Source organism: Silene latifolia, chromosome 11, assembly GCF_048544455.1.
Source record: "Silene latifolia isolate original U9 population chromosome 11, ASM4854445v1, whole genome shotgun sequence".
Taxonomy (NCBI): Eukaryota; Viridiplantae; Streptophyta; class Magnoliopsida; order Caryophyllales; family Caryophyllaceae; genus Silene; species Silene latifolia.
In genome coordinates this window covers 65,914,299-65,930,262 of record NC_133536.1, presented here as the reverse complement: position 1 = coordinate 65,930,262, position 15,964 = coordinate 65,914,299, and the positions used below count along the sequence as shown (strand labels likewise).

Genomic DNA, 15,964 nt, shown 5'->3' with positions numbered 1-15,964 from the left:
GCTCAGAATGTTTAGATAGGTAAAGGACAGTGACGATTAAATTTTGCTTGTATAAGTGAAAGTCAAATGATAGTAAATTACGCTTATATCTCTAAACATTTAGCGTAAAAGTAAAAACTGCATTCTTTTTTAATTACTAGATTTTATGTCCGTGCGATGCACGGATCTCCTAATATATATAGTCTACAATATTTGAGCTAAATAAAAATTATTGTGGATATTTTTCAATTGTAAAAATGACTTTGTTACATTCTACGTTAACAAACATACTTGAAACGCTTATACTTAAATTATTTCGTGGCTAATGTTTGCACGAAAAGAACAGTTTATATATACACATCACAATTGACCTTGCATCCTAGGTTAAATACTCTGATCGTAGGTAAGTTGTTGTGAAGATTACAAATTATAGTTGGAGTCAAATTTAATTTATAATCAGTTTCATTATAGACGGATACTATCTGTCTAAAGCTATAGACGGAGAGTGGCCTCTCACAAAATCCAAGTGGGAGGGCAAGTGTAATACCCGGCCTTTGTGGGACCCGTACTTAGACATTGGGACGCGTGAGAAGAGGTTTAGACCGATAAGAGAGCACTCAGAAGGGAATGATATCCTTACACTAGACTTGGACCAGACCGAGTGGTGTCGCAGCGGATCGAGTGGGTCTACTCGGTCCAGTGAAGTGTACACTCGACCGAGTGGAGTGCTACTCGGCCAAGTGAGTCCGCTCGACCGAGTGGACTCGGCACTCGGTCGAGTGCCGTTGTTTTCAGAATACGGGATTAATCCCCTTTCTCCCATAACCCTAAAATCATTTCCACCTTCCTCCTTATCTCTCCAAACTCTCTCCCCTCTCTCTAAACCCTCACAAACACCTTCCACTTGGGATTCCAGCTTGGATTAGAAGATCTACCACCTTCCTCTTCATCTCCTTCACCTAGTAAGTAAAGTTCTCCCCTTTTCTAGTCTTTTAAACCTTAACTTTTGAGGGAATTCGTCATAAGTAATCAATTAGTGTTTAGTATGTGTATTTGGGGTAATTAAGGGGTAATAATAAGGGGCTTTGTAGTATATATTAGTATAGGATGTATTGTGATAGTTATCATGTGATTTGTATAGGATGAGACGGTTCCTTGAGAAGGTTTTCGTCCGGATTCGAGTAACTTGAGGAGATTGCTAAAAGGTAGGTTAATCCTACTCGGTTTCAATAATGTTGATGTTGTAGTTAGTATTGCATAATGAGGGTATTGGCATTATAACATGTTTAGTAGTAACTACATCATTAAGAGGATGATTAAGATATGTTGGTCATTATTATATATGTTGGAGGGTTATCATGTGATTTGTATAGGATGAGACGGTTCCTTGAGAAGGTTTTCGTCCGGATTCGAGTAACTTGAGGAGATTGCTAAAAGGTAGGTTAATCCTACTCGGTTTCAATAATGTTGATGTTGTATTTAGTATTGCATAATGAGGGTATTGGCATTATAACATGTTTAGTAGTAACTACATCATTAGGAGGATGATTAAGATATGTTGGTCATTATTATATATGTTGGAGGATTTGTTGTTGTTGTTGTTGTTGTTGTTGTTGTTGTTGTTGTTATTGTTGTTGTTGTTGTTGTTGTTGTTGTTGTTGTTGTTGTTGTTGTTGTTGTTGTTGTTGTTGTTGTTGTTGTTGTTGTTGTTGTTGTTGTTCTGGAGACGTAAGACGGTTGGGAGACCGTCTTACGCTTAAGTCGCCTCTTGGAGCTTCCCACTCCAAGAGGGATGTGCACATTAATGGCTTGAGTCACGGAGGGACTCATGTGGTTGAGAAACGACGTCTGGGAGGGGATCCGGTTGGCTTCTGGGCCCAGTACGTCTGGGCGTGTCCCGATACCTGTTTGTGGTTATCGGTATGTCTGGGCGTGTCCCGGTACCAGTGTGGTTGTCGTATGCCTGGGCGTGTCCCGGTACTGTGGTGGTGGTCATTTAGTATTATGTTATTCACATTAGTAGTCATATCGCATGTTCACACTTTAGGTGTGTCGTCTTTTGTTTGTCAATTGAAACAGACGTTTGTTGTGTATGTGTATTTGTCTTGTCTCTTTTGGGGTGGCTTGTGTTGATCCATATGTTATCCTTTGGTCATATGGGGAGCAGGTTAGGTACAGGTTGTTGGATAGTACGCGGGAGACGGGACGAGCTTGATGAGTCACGAGATGAGTATAGCTAGTTAGATGAGTATAATAGCCATGAGTTGTATTTTATTCATTAGTTTATGGTTTGTAATCACTAAGCTTGTCATTTATAATAAATGTTTCTTTATTGTAACTCTGATTCACTACCTCGGAAAACCGAGAAGGTAACATCTCCCAATTACCTTGGCCGGGTAAGAAGAGGGTGTTACAACAAGTGGGGGTATCCATTTGCCATCCACTTGCACTATCCACTTTCATTTTTTGAGAGGAACACTATCCGTCTATAACTTTAGACGGATATTGTCCGTCTAAACTCTAAAGTGAGAATTTGTGTTTAATTTATTATCCACTCTTTGTTTTTTTTAAAAACTTATTTAAATTTTATTTATTTTATGTAGTCCTCAAACAGTATAAATTGCTTATCTATCTCGTGAGAATCCTATAAATCAACTTCTCATAGTTGCACCTCATTAATATTTAATTTCACCACTCCTAATAACTTACCTAAGGGGTGTTTGATTGAGTGTATGAAGAGTTGGAAGTCGTTGACGAAGTTAGTAGATGAGGAAGTTATTGTATCCCATTGTTAAATCACTTATGATGAGCAAACTAAAATGTCAATTACAATAAACAAAAAAAATTACATATACCCAGGCCACCATAATATTAAGCTAAAAATTTAGCCCATCACTTTTTATATACTCCGTACATATTAAGTTTGTGAGCTTCAATTCTCATCTTCTCCTCTTATCTTTATATTAGAATTAAACATATGTATGTAAAAAACATATATTCTTTCAAATATGGGCCACTTCAAGTAAAGAAAGCATCATATCATATATCATATATTATATTAAAGCTGAAACCGGTGCTTTATATGTCTGCCACGTGTCATAAGCTTGAGAAACTGCCATGTGTAAAAAATCATTTTGTATATAAATTTAGGCTGTTGATAATGCCACGAATGTTATCAACTAATCCACAACTCCTCTCTCACATAAACAGTACACCCATGCATAAATGTGCATAGTAAATCCCGTGGAGCAGTTGATAATGGTCGTGGCATTAACAGCCCCCTAAATTTAAGAGTTTTTTTGTCAAACACAACCTTTAAAAAATCTTTTTTTTCCAAACACCGCATTTAAGAAAAAAGTTTGTGAAACACAACCTTTAATTTTTTTTTTTTTGTTAAACACGACATTTTGGCCACTGTTTAACCACTTTCAATATGGTGAATTTAAGTCGATATTTGAGGTAGCAAACGAGGTCGATTTGAGCTGTTCTTAGACTCTTTGGAAAGGTGGGAGTACAAGCTTTCCGGGGTTACCAATACGATGGTGATAGGTGGCCTTATGTAGGGTATATTGGTGTGTAAAGTAAGGCTGGTCAAGGAGTGAATTGGAGGTAAAAACAAATCAGAAAAACACCAATTCACTGCTTGACCAACTTTACTTTACATACCAATAGACCCCAGATAAGGCCACCTATCACCGGCGTATTGATAACGCCTAGAAAGCTTGTACTCCCACCTTTCCAACGAGTCTTAAAACACCTCAAACCGACCTCGTTTGCTATCTCAAACATCGACTGAAAGTCACCCCATTGCAAGTGTTCAAACTCTATCCAAAATGTCGTGTTTAACAAAAAAAAAAAATTATTAAAGGTTGTGTTTCACAAATTTTTTTTTTAAGGTGGTGTTTGAAAAAAAAAAAGTTTTTTAAAGGTTGTGTTTAACAAAAAAACATAAATTTAAATACAAATTGCTTCCTTTAAACAACTAATCTTGCTCTACAAGCCTATGGGTCATTGTCTAAATCAGCATACAAACGGAAATAATCCCCATGAAATCAACATAAAAAAGGAAATAATCCTTTGCTATTATATTTTATTGATTCTCTACCACTTTTCCTTATCATTTACGCATATTTGCTTGAACTCAGTTTCACTAACAAAATTAAAATTTATACCCGTTATATTTTTTTTGAGTGAGATTGGTAACAAAATGGTGAATACGATCCTTTCGCCTTTATCTTTTCTCCATGTGCATAGCTTATTCCCAGTCCGATTAAGGAAAACTACCATAATTGGAGTATTATTTACAAAATAATTTTGTGTTATTTTGATTGATTATGAGATGAATTATTTTATGAGCAAGGTGAATGGTAATGGTTAATGAGATAGTATATAATTAAACTTTAATTACGCAAATTTGGGGATTGTCAGGCTATCAATTTCCAAATGCAAATTCTTTTAATTTGTGGATAGTTGTGTATACTGACTTGCGTTAATTATTTCATCTTATGGAGAGTAATTCCATAATATATATAAGATCAAGAGCAATAGACAATACTTTGTATAGAGATAAAAAAATTAATTTAGATACTTGATATTATTTACAATTAATATAAGGAGTAACTTTAAAAAATTATCTACAATTAATGTATAACATTATAACATTGAAAAGTAATGAGTAAATAAGGGGTTAGCAAAAAATATTTATCCATTTTAATTTTTTTTTTCAATCTCCCATTTTAAATCATCTGTTGGATGACAAAGTGATTTATAATTTTCAGCAATAAACAAAGGAAAAGAAAAAAAAATAGTATTTCGCGACATCAAAGGCAAATGAATGGGCGATGTTGATTATGGTGGGAGGTCGTGAGAGGGGAAGAGTCGCGAACTCGCGATGGGTGGGTAATGGTTGGGTGGGGAATCGCGTAAGGTTACGAGAAGGGTTAGAGGTCACGCATGCCGCATGAAGTGCGCCATGGTGGTGGTTATGTTGGAGGTACGGTGGGGGGCGTAGGGGATGATGGAAGCAAGACGGGGTAAGATAGTCGGAGGACGTTGGACATGGATTGCAGGATGTTGGTTAGTTGTGGGCCAGGGGCTGCTGAGATAAGGGTTGAGAGGGACGTCGTGGTCCGAGGTGTTGGGTGCGGTCATCACTACGGTGGAGGGTATGTTGATAGGTCTGGAGGTAGTCGGTCAGTGATGGCGAAAATTGCTTTCAGACATCGGCGATGGTGGGTGGGAGAGGAAATGTGAGAGAAGGTATAGAATTTATCGAGAGGAGAACAAATAAGAGGGGTAATATGATAAAAAAAAAGCGACTAAAATTATATATATATATATATATAGAGGTGGGATCTCGTGAGTTTGGTTCTTATGGTGAGTTGTGAGTTTGTGCACTTTAAAATCTCAGCCCCTGAGATCAGACTGATTAAAGGCTAGGATTTATCAATAAAAACTCAACTACTCCCGCCTCTAAACTCAAACCCCAATCTTGCTTTACTTCCTCCTTCATCCTTATCCACCAGACCACCACCGATCCACCACCACATTGTCCCCGCCGGAGCTCCGGTATTAACCTCGCCGGCGCACCACCCGACCACTGCCGACGATGGTTCTCGTACTCTTTTTCGCTCTTTCCTTCGTTCATTTCGCGCTACCTCACCGCCGACCCGGTTTGTTTTTGTGACACCCTCATTTATTGCGGAAAAGTAAACACATAATTCTAGGTAAAAACTGCATGGATATGTTTGTAATAGGTTCATTTGGGTAAAAACCTGTAATTTTTAAAAACCTGAACCTGTTATAAATATATCCAAATGGGAAGGTGTCAAACATGCAAGGTCCAAAATAAACCTCATAAATAAAACATCGCTAAAGTCGCGAAATAAAGTTATACAACCCAAGTATCAAAAAGGGAGACATATGTCCCTAAAAAGTATATGACATAAAAAGTGTTCAAGGGTCACAATAAAATAAAGCCAATCTAGGTCCCAAGGTTACTTTGCTCGCTAGCTCGTCCATGTACCCCATATATGCATCACCTACCTGTCAATCGCATTTTATACAAATACGAAAGCCACAGTCAGTGGGGAGTAACTCCGAATTCTCCCAGCCACGAAATGTCATAATTAATATAACATGTAAACATAAGAATATGAATATGAATAACACATAGCCTTAGCATATAGATGCTAGACAATCATGCTTATCATGTGAACAACAATACGACAATACATAGTCCTAGCATGTGAATACTAGACCGACTCATACTACACTATCATGTGAATCACATAACATCCAGGAATCCAAACTCTATCAACCATAGCCGGCTTGCATCTCACCTTCTATGATTCATAGAATCATCAAACAAGAAAGGACAATATATCTAGAGACAGGCATAAGTTCCTAGTACAGTCAATAGTCACTCTGTAACTCGAGTCTATACCACGAGGTAAGGTAAACACCCTATTCCTAAACCTGCGCAGACCTAGCGACATGCGGAAAATACCGCATCCAAGACCCATGATCACACACATGAGTACCCCTAAGGAGTCCACCAAAGGGTTGGCTAGTACTTAAGCTGACCACATACTTCTAAGAGTACGTCTGGAGGTCATGCCCTAACTTGGATATAAGCCCACCAAGCTAAGACACAAAGGCTATTAAGTCAGAACATACACTCGTCAAAGACTATAAGGGCCTATCTATGACATCGACCGAAGTCACTCACCTAGGACCTAGTCCCAACTGAATGCTTTAGCCTACAACACTTAAGACAAGTAGGACACCCACTTAACCATAAGAGGGGCAAAGAGTCCAACTTTCAAACATAATGCTAACATTCTATCATGTGAAAGGCTATATAAATGTCTATTCAGCAGACAATCCAACCATATCCTCAATGTCATCAATAACCAAATTATAGCTAACCATCAATATCATAATCCATGAGAATAAGCTAAAATGGCAACAAGACAAGAAGACTCAAGTATAAGGCAACCAATTCATCCAACAACCAACATGTGAAATGATAATTACAAATATGTAGGCATAACATAAAACCTCCAATAACAACCAATCTCACCTCAAAGACAAACCCTCGACCCTAGTCCCGCGACGGGTCATTGGTCAAATCGAGGCTGGCCGGTTTAAACCTAGTTTGACCAAACTCGTTCGGTCAATCTGGCCCAGCTCAGAGTCTTGGCCTATTTTTGGCCCAAATCATAATATTCATTACAATGTCTTTCTCATGCATCATTCTAATTTCTATCATGTGAATATTTTCAACATAATTAAAAACAACCAACTTATAAAATGATTATCTCAACAATATTCTATCATAATAAAATTGCTCATTTTGGCCTAATTCAACCAATTATCACAATGTCATTCTCATGCTAAATTTCAATTCTTAACATGTGAATGCTATCAAACTAAAGACTTTATTTTAATTTACAAAAATGGCTAATTCAACATAATTTTAGCATAATAAAACTAATCACATGCTAAAAGTACCACCATGCTTAAATACATACTCCAAAGAACTCAAACATTCAACATTAAAGCCCAAAACCCGACCCCAAAGTCACGGACCAACCCCGGGTCAAGCACGGGCCTGCTGTGGCCCGTCACGGGCCTGTTTCGCTGCTGTGAACAGTACCACGGGTATGTGAACAATACCTTTCTATAAATTTTTTCGATAAAACGACGCCATTTACTCATACGGACTCCGAATTGAGTGATTCAAGTGGCTAAACCACCTAATTTTTCGATGCCGTTCAATCTGTCATATTTTTGGAAACATTGGAAAACGTCTCGGTCCGGTACTGACACGTTCCAGCCAACACGCGGATTTGTCACAACACATAATTACTCATCCAAATTTGTTCTAAACAATAACATACAAATGGTTAACATAAATTAAACATAATCATACTCATCTTACTCCATTCATTTATTTATCAACAAGATCGTCTCAAACAACAACAAACAACAACAACAACAACAACAAACAACAACAAACAACGAATACAACTACTAATGTGACATTAATTCGTCGAGTAACTCGGAATAGTTACCTTAAGCTAGCAAGGAGACAAGTAATAACTTGAGAAAGCTTCTAAAACCCAAAATTACTCTTCATCTTCAACAACATATGAGTCACCTAACTCATCTTCAAATTCTTCACCTATAAGAACAACAAAAACACAATTATTAAGCTTAAATTCGAAACCCTAAAAAAAAGTGTCTTAAACAAAATTTGGGGGAAATGAAAATAAAGCTTACTAGTAGATGAGGATTGAAGAGAGGATTCCGAATATATAATTTTTATGCGATTTGGTGGAGAAATGAAGAAGTTATGGTGAATTTAGGGATTGTAAGGAGGTTATTTTGAGAGAAATTTGGTGTTTGAGAGAAGGAGGAGATAGATTGAGTTATGGAGGAAATGAAAATTGGAAGAGGAGAAAAATGGAGGGTAGGTAACCAGCCAAAGGCATGGGAGATGGGTCATTTGTTTACGTTTTGGTTCGTTTCGACGGAAATTAGAAATATTCGTCGAACGCGATTTCCGAGAAAAATAAAGTTCTTAAACACGATTTTACTAAAAGATTAAGTACTCATATGCCCAATATCCAAACTCGTTTACCCAACGACCGTAAGAAATGGGAAAATCCCGATTTTACGACTTTTATCCGAAATCTATTTTATCAAAGGAAAAGGTTTAAATATAGTTTAAATCACTTTTAAACATTTCTAAACTATCAAAAATAATTACATTTCTTCAAAATAAAATAAGATTATATTTTATCAAATAGATTTTATTTCAAATAAATTAATATTAAATTAAAATAGATTAAAATATTACTTTTAAAATATAATAAAGGTTTTCGAATTTACGGGGTGTTACAATCATCCCTCCTTTTAAGAAGTTTCGTCCCCGAAACTTAGAAGAAGGAACGTTGTATATATGTAGGTCTATCTCTTTAAAATCAAGTAAACAAAATCTTCAAAATATGAACGTATGAAATATAAGTGTCTTTTCAATGGAACGGAATATCCTCGTCGGCCGTCCAAGAACATCAACATTCCAAATCAAAGACATAAAAATATATATTTTTACACCAACAAATGATAAAATCAATTATCGGACGTCTCCAATAACGAGCTTTACCACTCATTGACGTTAAAACCAGTGGAAAACAGTAAAACATTTTCAAAAATTTTTAGTTCGAAACTCTATAAAAAGGATAATAACTCCACTAGCTATGACTAAACTTTAACTACGACTTTTAAACAACTAAGCAAGGACTACTAACGCGGAGGGTATTTAAGAGAAGGAGAGGAAACACTCGAAAGGATAGCTTAACTCACAAGAATTGGATAAAGGAACGGAAAGTACCTCACGAGAAGAGTTCGGGATATTTAGCTGACATAGAAGATTCAGGCTCCCAAGTTTCTTCTTCGACATTCCCACAACGCCAAAGGATACGAACTAGGGGCACAACTTTGTTTCTAAGTTGCTTGTTTGCTCTTTCGAGGATTCGGATCGGCCTTTCTTCCAAAGCCAAGTTGGGTTTCAAATCTGGGATTTCTTCTTGAATAACATGGCTCGGATCACTAATGTACTTCCTCAACTGAGATACATGGAAGATATTATGAACCTTGCTCAAATTCGGGGGCAACTCCAAACGGTAAGCAACGGGACCAATCTTCTCAAGTACACGGAAATGTCCAATGTATTTGGGACTCAGCTTTCCTTTCACACCAAAACGTTTCACCCCTTTCATAGGTGATACCTTAAGGAACACTCGATCATCAACCTCAAAGGCAAGTGGTCGACGACGGACATCGGCATAAAATTTCTGTCGGTCTTGAGCGGTTTTCATACGCTCTCGAATGATCTGAACCTGATTGATGGTCTCAGTCACCAAATCGGGTCCCAACACATGAGCATCTTGGACTTGATCCCAACAAACAGGACTACGGCACTTCCTACCGTACAAAGCTTCATAAGGTGACATCTTGATAGAGGAATGATAGCTATTGTTGTAGGAGAATTCGACAAGAGGTAAACATTTCTCCCAAGAAGTGTGGAAGTCTAAAGCACAAGCACGGAGGAGGTCCTCTAAAGTCTGGATAGTCCTCTCAGTCTGTCCATCTGTAGCGGCATGAAAAGCGGTACTCATCAGTAGCTTACTACCCATGGCTTCTTGCAAAGCGATCCCGAAAACGGGAACAGAATCTAGGGTCACGATCTGAAACTATATCCTTAGGCACTCCATGGTAGCGTACTATCTCTTTCACGTAGGCACCAGCTAGGACATCTAATTTCCATGTCTCCTGAATAGGTATAAACCTAGCACATTTGGTCAATCGATCTACAACCACCCAAACAGCATCTTTTCCGCTAGCAGTCTTAGGTAAAGCCATCACAAAGTCCATGGAAATGGACTCCCACTTCCAAAGGGGAACATCCAAAGGTTGTAGCAAACCTCCGGGTTTCGATGCTCGATCTTCACTTTCTCGACGGTAAGACACTTGCTAACATACTTTAGGACATCAATCTTCATCCTAGGCCACCCGAACTGTAATCTCAAGTCTTTATACATCTTGTCACCACCAGGATGAATAGAGTAAGGAGAAAGGTGAGCTTCATCAAGGATCTTCTTCCTCAACTCGGCTACTCTCGGAACATACATCCTACCTTGGTAACGAAGGTATCCATCACTATCCACCACACAATCCTTAGCTTGCCCAAGTTGGATTTTTGCTTGAATGGACCCAAAGTAGCATCCTCGGGTAGGCGGTACGGATCTCACGGTAAAAGTCGGGTTATGCACTCAAGGCACTAAGATAGTCAAAGCCCTTCCCAACAAGGCTTATCCCTAACTTTTGAAATTCCGTGGTAAGTTCATCAGGTACCACACGGATAGTGCTCAAAGAGTGACTAGTCTTCCTACTCAAAGCATCGACCACCACATTTGCTTTCCCTTCATGATAAATCAACTCGGCATCATAATCATTCACCAACTCTAGCCATCTTCTTTGCCTCATATTCAATTCTTTCTGGGTAAAGATACACCTCAAACTCTTATGATCGGTATAAATGCGGCATTGAACTCCAATAAGGTAATGCCTCTATGTCTTCAAGGCATGTACCACGGCGGCTAATTCAAGATCATGAGCAAGATGAAGCGAGGAAAGAAGGTATCAACGGTAACGCTCATGGTCAAAGAAGAAGGGAATTAGACAAGAAGGAAACGCCAAGTACTCGAATCCCAAATTACCACATCAGCCTAAACGGTTCCGAAAACTTCCCAACAACAAAACGTATGACCAAAACACTCCCAAGGATTTCCTCAAAACACTCATGTTACTTCATCCTAAGCAATTCAGTGAAACAAAGTACTCCACTATAAGTGTGATCTCATCACTCCAAATCCTCAAACATCCACAAACAACTTCCACAAGGTCAAGGTCAGGGTTTCCAACAAAGTTATACTCATATCCAACTAGTGTCAACCATGGGTTTCTCAAAATGATAAAATCTTCAATCAAGGGTCCTAATTCCAATCTCTAAATTCCTACATTCTAACACCATAAATTAAAACTATGTCCTTCAACTTAACAATTGGCGTCAACCATACCATTATCCTTTCTAGTTACTAAAACAAGTGCTAAGATTTCCCAACAACGTAGCTTAGTCTCACTCTCATTCCATGCCTCAAGTAGTAATTAAGATCAATCACTTAGACCAATTAATAATCCCACCATTCAATTTCATCCATTTTAAGTCAGGCACTAAGCACTAGTATTCCAAGACACGTCTCACTACACTTCCCAAGCCTCACAAATCACAGACATAAACCACAAAGCCAAGTCCTACAACCTTAGTAACAAATGCAACTCACACTTGACACACAGAATCCACCAATCAAATATACTCACCTTATCAAGGATCTAGGTCTAAGAATCACTAAGTATGTTTCACCACACTACCTAAGTCTTTCCAACATCAAATCCTCTCAAAACCAGGGTTAAGGGTCAAACACCAACAATCTCCTCAAAGGTCAAATTTCCAACCAAGGTCAACATTCCTCAAAATAAAGAGTACCATCAAAAGGCGTTAAAGGAGGATAAGCAAGGAACAAAGGACTAGTTAGAGAATACAAGAGTGACTTACAAGGAATAAGAAAAGAGAATTTAGAAGAAGGAATAAGCATTAAGAAGTAAAGAACAGAGCAAGGTACACAAAGAATGAGAAACATCTTCAAGGGAGTAGAAGCATTCTTCAAAGGTTGAAAAGGCTTCGATCCTCAGCAATGGGCACCAAATCTTGATCTTCACGTTGGTAGGTTTACGGTTATTGATACAAGGCACAACAAATATTACATGGCAGTCAACAAACATGTTAGAACCTAACAAAGAGCAAACACACAGAGACTACAACATAAGGTCCTAAGTCTACCCATCCTACCCATCTCTCAAGTTTATTATTTTAAGGTCAAGTTATTTATATTGGGGTGCACAAACGTGCGTCGGAAGCAAATATGCTCTGATACCAACTGTGACACCCTCATTTATTGCGGAAAAGTAAACACATAATTCTAGGTAAAAACTGCATGGATACGTTTGTAATAGGTTCATTTGGGTAAAAACCTGTAATTTTTAAAAACCTGAACCTGTTATAAATATATCCAAATGGGAAGGTGTCAAACATGCAAGGTCCAAAATAAACCTCATAAATAAAACATCGCTAAAGTCGCGAAATAAAGTTATACAACCCAAGTATAAAAAAGGGAGACATATGTCCCTAAAAAGTATATGACATAAAAAGTGTTCAAGGGTCACAATAAAATAAAGCCAATCTAGGTCCCAAGGTTACTTTGCTCGCTAGCTCGTCCATGTACCCCATATATGCATCACCTACCTGTCAATCGCATTTTATACAAATACGAAAGCCACAGTCAGTGGGGAGTAACTCCGAGTTCTCCCAGCCACGAAATGTCATAATTAATATAACATGTAAACATAAGAATATGAATATGAATAACACATAGCCTTAGCATATAGATGCTAGACAATCATACTTATCATGTGAACAACAATACGACAACACATAGTCCTAGCATGTGAATACTAGACCGACTCATACTACACTATCATGTGAATCACATAACATCCAGGAATCCAAACTCTATCAACCATAGCCGGCTTGCATCTCACCTTCTATGATTCATAGAATCATCAAACAAGAAAGGACAATATATCTAGAGACAGGCATAAGTTCCTAGTACAAATCAATAGTCATTCTCAGAACTCGAGTCTATACCACGAGGTAAGGTAAACACCCTAGTCCTAAACCTGCGCAGACCTAGCGACATGCGGAAAATACCGCATCCAAGACCCATGATCACACACATGAGTACCCCTAAGGAGTCCACCAAAGGGTTGGCTAGTACTTAAGCTGACCACATACTTCTAAGAGTACGTCAGGAGGTCATGCCCTAACTTGGATATAAGCCCACCAAGCTAAGACACAAAGGCTATTAAGCTGTGAACATACACTCGTCAAAGACTATAAGGGCCTATCTATGACATCGACCGAAGTCACTCACCTAGGACCTAGTCCCAACTGAATGCTTTAGCCTACAACACTTAAGACAAGTAGGACACCCACTTAACCATAAGAGGGGCAAAAAGTCCAACTTTCAAACATAATGCTAACATTCTATCATGTGAAAGGCTATATAAATGTCTATTCAGCAGACAATCCAACCATATCCTCAATGTCATCAATAACCAAATTATAGCTAACCATCAATATCATAATCCATGAGAATAAGCTAAAATGGCAACAAGACAAGAAGACTCAAGTATAAGGCAACCAATTCATCCAACAACCAACATGTGAAATGATAATTACAAATATCTAGGCATAACATAAAACCTCCAATAACAACCAATCTCACCTCAAAGACAAACCCTCGACCCTAGTCCCGCGACGGGTCATTGGTCAAATCGAGGCTGACCGGTTTAAACCTAGTTTGACCAAACTCGTTCGGTCAATCTGGCCCAGCTCAGAGTCTTGGCCTATTTTTGGCCCAAATCATAATATTCATTACAATGTCTTTCTCATGCATCATTCTAATTTCTATCATGTGAATATTTTCAACATAATTAAAAACAACCAACTTATAAAATGATTATCTCAACAATATTCTATCATAATAAAATTGCTCATTTTGGCCTAACTCAACCAATTATCACAATGTCATTCTCATGCTAAATTTCAATTCTTAACATGTGAATGCTATCAAACTAAAGACTTTATTTTAATTTACAAAAATGGCTAATTCAACATAATTTTAGCATAATAAAACTAATCACATGCTAAAAGTACCACCATGCTTAAATACATACTCCAAAGAACTCAAACATTCAACATTAAAGCCCAAAACCCGACCCCAAAGTCACGGACCAACCCCGGGTCAAGCACGGGCCTGCCGTGGCCCGTCACGGGCCTGCCGTGGCCCGTCACGGGCCTGTTTCGCTGCTGTGAACAGTACCACGGGTCTGTGAACAGTACCTTTCTATAAATTTTTTCGATAAAACGACGCCATTTACTCATACGGACTCCGAATTGAGTGATTCAAGTGGCTAAACCACCTAATTTTTCGATGCCGTTCAATCTGTCATATTTTTGGAAACATTGGAAAACGTCTCGGTCCGGTACTGACACGTTCCAGCCAACACGCGGATTTGTCACAACACATAATTACTCATCCAAATTTGTTCTAAACAATAACATACAAATGGTTAACATAAATTAAACATAATCATACTCATCTTACTCCATTCATTTATTTATCAACAAGATCGTCTCAAACAACAACAAACAACAACAACAACAACAACAAACAACAACAAACAACGAATACAACTACTAATGTGACATTAATTCGTCGAGTAACTCGGAATAGTTACCTTAAGCTAGCAAGGAGACAAGTAATAACTTGAGAAAGCTTCTAAAACCCAAAATTACTCTTCATCTTCAACAACATATGAGTCACCTAACTCATCTTCAAATTCTTCACCTATAAGAACAACAAAAACACAATTATTAAGCTTAAATTCGAAACCCTAAAAAAAAGTGTCTTAAACAAAATTTGGGGGAAATGAAAATAAAGCTTACTAGTAGATGAGGATTGAAGAGAGGATTCCGAATATATAATTTTTATGCGATTTGGTGGAGAAATGAAGAAGTTATGGTGAATTTAGGGATTGTAAGGAGGTTATTTTGAGAGAAATTTGGTGTTTGAGAGAAGGAGGAGATAGATTGAGTTATGGAGGAAATGAAAATTGGAAGAGGAGAAAAATGGAGGGTAGGTAACCAGCCAAAGGCATGGGAGATGGGTCATTTGTTTACGTTTTGGTTCGTTTCGACGGAAATTAGAAATATTCGTCGAACGCGATTTCCGAGAAAAATAAAGTTCTTAAACACGATTTTACTAAAAGATTAAATACTCATATGCCCAATATCCAAACTCGTTTACCCAACGACCGTAAGAAATGGGAAAATCCCGATTTTACGACTTTTATCCGAAATCTATTTTATCAAAGGAAAAGGTTTAAATATAGTTTAAATCACTTTTAAACATATCTAAACTATCAAAAATAATTACATTTCTTCAAAATAAAATAAGATTATATTTTATCAAATAGATTTTATTTCAAATAAATTAATATTAAATTAAAATAGATTAAAATATTACTTTTAAAATATAATAAAGGTCTTCGAATTTACGGGGTGTTACAGTTTTCGTCGATAATCGACACAATTTTACTCGAAACATTCTGACATGTTTATTAATGCGGGTATTTTTTCCGAAAATTTACTCCTTTATTCATAGATCTATTGAAGAGAGAAAGTTTTATTAAAAAAAAAAAGTAGATCCAAGGTGGTTATGGCGCTGATTGTTAG

General features: G+C 37.6%; 2 long non-coding RNA genes across 2 annotated transcripts; both read right to left on the bottom strand.

Annotated features, from left to right (window-relative positions):
• Positions 1-5,813: 5,813 nt before the first annotated feature.
• LOC141614903 (uncharacterized) lies at positions 5,814-8,408 on the bottom strand. The gene is made up of 3 exons (XR_012529455.1): positions 8,266-8,408; positions 8,058-8,167; positions 5,814-6,024 (listed from the first exon to the last, which is right to left on the bottom strand). It is a non-coding gene; the product is annotated as an uncharacterized LOC141614903 (long non-coding RNA).
• Positions 8,409-12,730: 4,322 nt separating this feature from the next.
• On the bottom strand, positions 12,731-15,318 carry LOC141614902 (uncharacterized). Its single transcript, XR_012529454.1, has 3 exons — positions 15,176-15,318; positions 14,968-15,077; positions 12,731-12,910 (listed from the first exon to the last, which is right to left on the bottom strand). It is a non-coding gene; the product is annotated as an uncharacterized LOC141614902 (long non-coding RNA).
• Positions 15,319-15,964: the final 646 nt, after the last annotated feature.